The 7,047-nt window shown below is 43.5% G+C and overlaps 1 pseudogene; it reads left to right on the plus strand.

Moving 5' to 3' along the window:
• Positions 1-763: 763 nt before the first annotated feature.
• LOC102862563 lies at positions 764-2,352 on the plus strand (annotated as a pseudogene).
• The last annotated feature ends 4,695 nt before the right edge of the window (positions 2,353-7,047 follow it).

A 7,047-nucleotide genomic window follows, 5' to 3' on the forward strand; every position in this document is an offset into this window, starting at 1 on the left:
ATAAGGAAAAGGGGATGGCGTATTCTCTTAGCTACTTCCTGCTGAAAAGGGACGCTGTGGGTTTCAGGGTGAATGTCTTCTCTCACTACTCTAAAGGGCCCCATTGGCAGTAGGAAACACATAGACTATTATGGAGATTGATTTTGGAATTTAGATGCACTGTTATCATTTGGAGCAAATCTGTTATTATGGTCTCATTAAAGTGCTAAAGATCAAGGCCATAATTTTGAAGAGTATGTAAATGCATTCTTCTGCCTGAATCACAACAAATTGTGGCTGACCTTGAGGAGACTGTGATTCCCAGACCACGTGATTATGCTCATGTAAAACCCATACTCAGGCCAGGAAGCAGTCTACAGAAAAGAGGAACGAAACTTCATGGTTAAAAATCAGGAAAGAAGGGTGTCAGGGATGTTTCCTGTCTCTATACTTTTTCAATATAGATGCGGAATAGATCATTTGGGAAACAGGGCTTTATGAGGAGGAATGTGGCATCAGGATTGCAGGAAGACTCATCAACAACCAACGTTGTGCAGATGGTACAACTTTGCATGCTGAAACTGAAGAGAACCTGAAGCATTTGCTTCAGAAGGTCAAGGACTATAGTTTTCAATATGGATTGAAGCTCAACATCAAGAAGAGAAAGATTCTCAACCCTGCCAATTGGCAGCACCATGATAGATGAAGAAGAGATTGAGGTTGTTAACAATTACAGTTTGTGACAGCAGCGTGTGGTGTGTGCAGTGGCTGCGGCAGATACAAGATGGCAATGGCAACCAAAGCACTCCAGTAGCTTGGTGGCCAGCAAGGCAGGGACCCCGAGCCGGCAGTGACATTCGCGGTGGCAGCAGGAGGCAAATGGAAAGCTCCGCAGGGTTCAGATGCCATCAAGATGGAGGACATCAGAGCACAGCAGCCAAGCTGGGGCTGCCAGCCACACACCCCCCCCCAATCCCCTATGCCCAAGCAGCAGGAGGCCCTTCAGAAGGCCAAGAATTATGCCATGGATCCAAGCATTAAGTGAGTGCTGGTAAAGCTGACTGTTGCCCACCACCAGGAGCAGCTCACCGACCTGCAGATGGCAGCAGTGACAATGGGTTTTGGAGAGCCACTCTCGCCTTTGCAATTGATGGCAGCTCTGCAGCGCATGCTGCCCATCATGATGAGCCTGGTCTATGTGGGCTCCATCTACTGCGAGCTGGGGGAGGACACCATCTGCCAAACCTTCATGCCCTTTGTCCCCCTCAAGAGCATAGACATGTCCTGAGACTCAGTTACCATGGAACAAAAGGCTTTGCCTTTGTGGAATATGAGGTCCCAGAAGCTGCACAGTTGGCCCTGGAACAGATAAACTCAGTGATGCTGGTGGGCGGGGAAGGGGGTGGGGGGGCAGGAACAACAAGGTGGGCAGGACCAGGAACATTGGGCAGGTGCAGTCCATCACTGACCAGCTGGCTGAGGAGACAAGGGCCTTCAACCACATTTGCGTGGCCTCATTGCACCAGGATCTTTCAGATGATGACATCAAGAGTGTGTTTGAGGCCTTTGGCAAGATCAAATCTTGTACTCTCACCTGAGACTCCACAACGGGCAAGCATAAGGGCTATGACTTCATTGAGTATGAGAAGGCCTTCTCCCATGCCGCTGCTCACGTCTGCCACACCTGGAGGCCCTCCACCTGCTGCTGTAGCCAAGAGCATTACCCAGGAAGCAGTGGCAGGAGCAGCGGCGCTGGGCACACTGGTCACACCAGGTTTAGAGTCACCCGCCTTGACATTGGCCCAGCCTTTGGGCCCTCTGCCCCAGGCTTTAATGGCTGCCCAGGCCTCTGGTGTCATCATAGGTTTGACCTGGTCAGCATTCCTTCCGTGAGGGTGGTGAACCCTATTCTTGCCAGCCCCCCAACACTTGGTCTTCTGGAGCCTAAGAAGGAGAAGGAGGAGTTGGTCCCCAAGTCTGAGCAGCCAGAGATACTGAGCAAGCAGGAGCACATGAGCATCTCAGGCAGCAGCATCCGCCACATGGTCATGCAGAAGCTGTTCTGCAAGCAGAAGTCCACAGTGATGATTTTTCATAACTTGGTGGACCCCAAGGACATTGGTGATGACCTGGAGGGGAAGGTGACTGAGGAGTGTGGCAATTTGGGGCTGTCAACTGCATCATAATCTACCAAGGAAGCAGGGCGAGGAGGATGATGTGGACATCATTGTCAAGATCTTTGTGGAGTTCTCCATGGCTGCAGAGAAGCACAAGGCCATCCAAGTCCTCAGCAGGCACTGGTTTGCTGGCCACAAAGTGGTGGCCAAAGTGTATGACCAGGAGCAATTTGCTAACAGTGGCCTTTCTGCATGAAAAAAAAAACAAACACCCAAAAAAACCCAAAACCCAAAAGAATGCAAATACACAACAAACCACCAACAACAAAAAACAAAACAAAACAAAATTCAAAAAAACAAAAAACACAAAGCAACAACAACCAAAAACCCAACAAAACCAAAAACCAATAATTAATTGCAGCTTGCTTGGCTCTACAATCAACTCTTGGCAACAACATCAGGAAATCAAAATACGACTTGCTCTGGGAAAATCTGCTGTCAGGGAACTCTCTAGAGTATTAAAAAGCAATGACGTCAGTCTAAATACTAAGTTGTGCCTAATCCAGGCCATGGTCCTCACAATCACTTGCTATGCATCAGAGAGCTGGACAAGTATGACAGAATAGAAATTGATGCCTTTGAGTTGTGGTGCTGGAGAAGAGTCTTGAACATACCATGAACTGTCAAGCAAACAAATAAATTTGTCTTGGAGAGGGTGAAATGAAGTTTATCCTTGGAAGCTAGGAGTTTGAAGCTCTGTCTCATATACTTTGGGTGTGTGGCCAAGAGAGACCAGTTCTTGAAGAAGTACATCATGCTTAAAAGGGAGGAGGAAGACCCTGGATGAGATGGACTGATACAGCAGCTGGCAATGGAGGCGGGTATTTTGGAATTAGTGAGACTGGCTCAGGACAGGGCAGGGTTCAGAGGTTACTATGGGTTCCAGATGACTCAATGGCACATAACAACAGCAACAACTGTAAACTCTGACTCAGATAATAAGAAAAAAGTTTTTTTAAAAATCTTATTAAATATTCCCATTTTGCTGATAAGAAGACAGAGGCTCAAGGAGAAAAAAATCATTCAGAAAAGAAAAAGTGGCCTTCACTCAGAGATATTCTCACAGAAATAGGTACAACAATGAATTCTTTTTCTTTGCCACATCTGCCTCTAGTACTGTACCAGCTGAGATCATCTCACCACCTGGGAGCATCTACCATCCAGTCATTGGCTTAGCTGCTCCTTGTTTGTGTTTGCTCATAGGCTTGTTCTTTTTTGCCTTGCATCTACCCTTTTGACATTAATTCACTTGAGTTTTGCTTAGGAAGAAGCACCTTCCTCCTTGGGGAGTGTAGGATAGATGTGTAACATCACAAATGGGATGCAGCTATAATCCTGGAGATTCCCTTGGCCATAGTGACAGGCCTGAGAGACTCACAAGGCCTTAATAGAATCAATGAGAAGCCTCCAGAGGTTTGTTGCCTTTTGCTACCTGTGGACTCAGCCTTTGACAAGTATGTAGGCCTGCCAAATAGAGTACACCTAAATCTGACTTTCAGACAAATAGTGAGATGTTTTTGGTCACTATCCCATTTCCAACTTCCCTCATTATTATAGTTAAATAATAAGTGTAGTGTATTGGACAATGGTCACCCAAAAGTTATGTCCACTCAGTCTGTTGTTGCTATATACCGTTGACTCACCTGTGATTCATAGTGACCCAGTGTACAACAGCTTTGAACTCTGTCCTATCTTGAGCCAGTTTCACTGTCTCTAACACACCTAGCCCCATTACTCCAGTTACTATGTCAATCCATCTCCTCTCCCGCACTGTCCCTCTACCCTTCCAAGCATGATGTCCTTCTTTTCAAGGACGATTTCCTCCTGGCTACATGCCCAAAGCCTATGAGACAGAGCTCCAAGAAGCAATTTGGTTTCATTCTTTCCAAGACAAACCTGTTTGTTCTCTTGGCAGTTCACGGCGTGTTCAACACTATTCTCTAACACCACAACTCCAAAGCTTCGATCCTTCTTCTTGCATTTCAGTGAGAGTATAGTTCGGTAGAAGAATGCATGCTTTGCTCTTTTGAGGACCTGGGTTCAATCTCCAGTATGTACAGAGTCCGTTAATGGAAATTATTTTGGAAAAGGCCTTTGTGTATGTAATTAAGAATTCAAAATGGGATCATCTTGGACTAGGACCTATCCTAAAACATGAAAGTTATTTAAAAAGGGGAAGAGAGAACACCATGATGATGTGAAGACTAAGGCAGAGATTGCAGTGATGTGTTTACAGTCTCAAGTCTCCAGTCTTGCCAGCTCCAGTAATACTGGAATTTTGGATTTGGGGCATCTAGAACTGTGAAGGAGTAAAATTGTTTTTTAAAACCATCCAATTTTTGGTACTTTGCTACAAAAAGTCCTCATTAACTAATACAGAAAGGATTTCAAGGTCCATATTTTCACTAAAAAAATATGTGTTGTTTCTCTAAAGTTCAAATATAACTGGCTGTCCTGTATTTTTACTTACTACAGCTGGTCGCCCATCAAGGAGAAAATCAAAGGGAAGATGACTCCTAATTATGCTATTTGAATTGAGAAGAAAGGTGTACCTAAAGAGTTTGTGAATTTTGTCCCAAAAGTTACTAAGGGATGTCTGAATGTTCCCAAAGGCCTGACCTTATGAAACCTAGAAAGAAAGCTCTTTAAGGACCTCTTCTTCACAGGACTCAGTGTCTGAGAACAATGGAGATTTATAAATAGCAAAGGGTATGTTCAGAGCTCCCTGTGGCTGCTGTACAAAGTACTACAAGTTCTTATAAGAAAAAAAAATTATGGTCTCACAGTTCTGGAGGCCAGGAGTCTGAATCAAGCTACTCTTCCTCCACAGTCTCTGTAGGAAGCGCCTTTCTAATCTCCCAGCTTTGCTGATCCCATGAGTGTTGTAGCTTGTAGATGAATTGTCACAAGGTAATCATTCTTGTGTATCTCTCTGGGTTCTTCTCTTGTGAAGACAGTAGAGATGGCTTTGAGTCTCATTCTATTCCTGTGTAAGTTGCATTAGGCAAATCTGCTGTCTTAGCACTTAAAGGGGATCTCTTTAAAGTGCTAAATAGCAAGAGTGACAGTTTGAAAACTAAGGCGCATCTGGCCCAAGTATTGATATTTTCAAATGCTTCGTATGTATGCAAAAGTTGGACAGTGAATAAGGAAGACAGAAGAGGAGTTGATGTCTTTAGAAGAGGAGTTGATGTCTTTAAATTCTGGTGTTAGTGAAGAATATTGACTACATCATTGGCAGCCAACAAACTTGTCTTAGAGAAAGTACAACCAGGATACTCTTTAGAGGTAAGGATGTCACTTGCTCTTACATACTTTGGCATGTTGTCAGAAGAGACTAGTACTTGGAGAGAGACATCACGCTGAGAAAAGTAGTTACTGCTGTTGTTATGTACCATGGAGTCGAAACTGACCCACAGCTGACCCTTCAGATTTCAGATGCAGTGAATCACATTGGAGGAGACTGTTCATTCTTCTCCTATGGAGAAGCTGGTAGATTTGAACCACATACCTTTCAGATGGCAATGCATTTCCTTACCACTAGGTCTACAGAGTTTCCAGGAAAGGTCAGTGAAATAGGAAGGAAATAATGAACTGACACAATGTTCACAACAATATATTGAGCATAGTAGATAGAAATTGTGAGGATGGGGTAGGGTAGTTTGAGGTTTCCATCTGTTAGTCATAAAATTGTCTTGGCATCTAATAACAACTCTTGCTGTGATGATGTCATGTGAGAGAATAACAGCTTCTAAGGTCCTATTTTTAGTCACAGTCATATTCATAGGTCACCTTCACAGAACTTTAACATATCTTTTTTGAGGGGCACATTTTAACCTATTCCCCCTTATAATAACAACAACCACTGTTGTGGCAAGGAATTGTGCTGCCAACCCAAAGGTACAAAGTTCAAAGCTGCTCTGTGGGAGAAGGGTAGGTAATCTGCTCACATGTGATTTACTGCCTCTGAAAACTCAGTGAAGGGTAAGCTGTGGTCAATTCCGACTCCACAGTACACAATAACTTTTTTTAAAGTACTTACCATCAAACTGTAGTAGATATTTTACTTTAAAGACTTCCCATCTTTCAAATAAGGACCTCAAGTTCATTGTCCAGAGCAAGTTGCACTGCTAACCAAAAGGCCACGAATCTGTGAAAGAGGAAGATGGGTAGCTCCTACTAAGATTTACAGACATAGAAACCTTGTAGAGGGTCACTTTTAGAATAATAGACTCACCTACAACCAGGAGAAGATAAAATAGATGAATGGGATCTTCTAAGAATCAAATCCCTATGCACATCCAAAAACTTCTCCAACAGGGTAAAAAGGGAAGCCACCGACTGGGAAAAAGTATTTGGTAATGACATGTCAGATAAGGGACTTATATCTAGAATTTATAAAATACTAGAGCACGGCAAAAAGATAAAGGTAAATAATCCAATTGAAAACTGGGCACAGGGTACGAACAGACACTTCACCAAAGGAGACATTCAGATGGCTAACAAGCACATGAAGAAATGTTCAAAATCCCTAGTTCTAAAAGAGATGTAAATAAAAACATCTATGAGATATCATCTCACCCCAGTAAGAATAGCAAAATTTAAAAGAACAGTAAGCAATAAATGCTGGTGAGGTTGTGGAGAAACTGGAACCCTTATTCACTGTTGATGAGAGTGTAAAATGGTGCAACCACTGTGGAAGGCGGTATGGCGCTTTCTCAAAAAGTTGCAAAAAGAGATACCATTTGACCCAACAATTCCACAACTGGGAATATACCCCAAAGAGATCATAACTGACATCCAAGCAGATATATGCACACCCATGTTTATCATGGCTTTGCTCACAATAGCAAGGAGTTGGAAACAACCTAAGTGCCCATCAACAAATGAA

This window comes from Elephantulus edwardii, unplaced genomic scaffold (assembly GCF_000299155.1).
Source record: "Elephantulus edwardii isolate Elephantulus edwardi_28Jun2011 unplaced genomic scaffold, EleEdw1.0 scaffold00498, whole genome shotgun sequence".
Classification (NCBI taxonomy): Eukaryota; Metazoa; Chordata; class Mammalia; order Macroscelidea; family Macroscelididae; genus Elephantulus; species Elephantulus edwardii.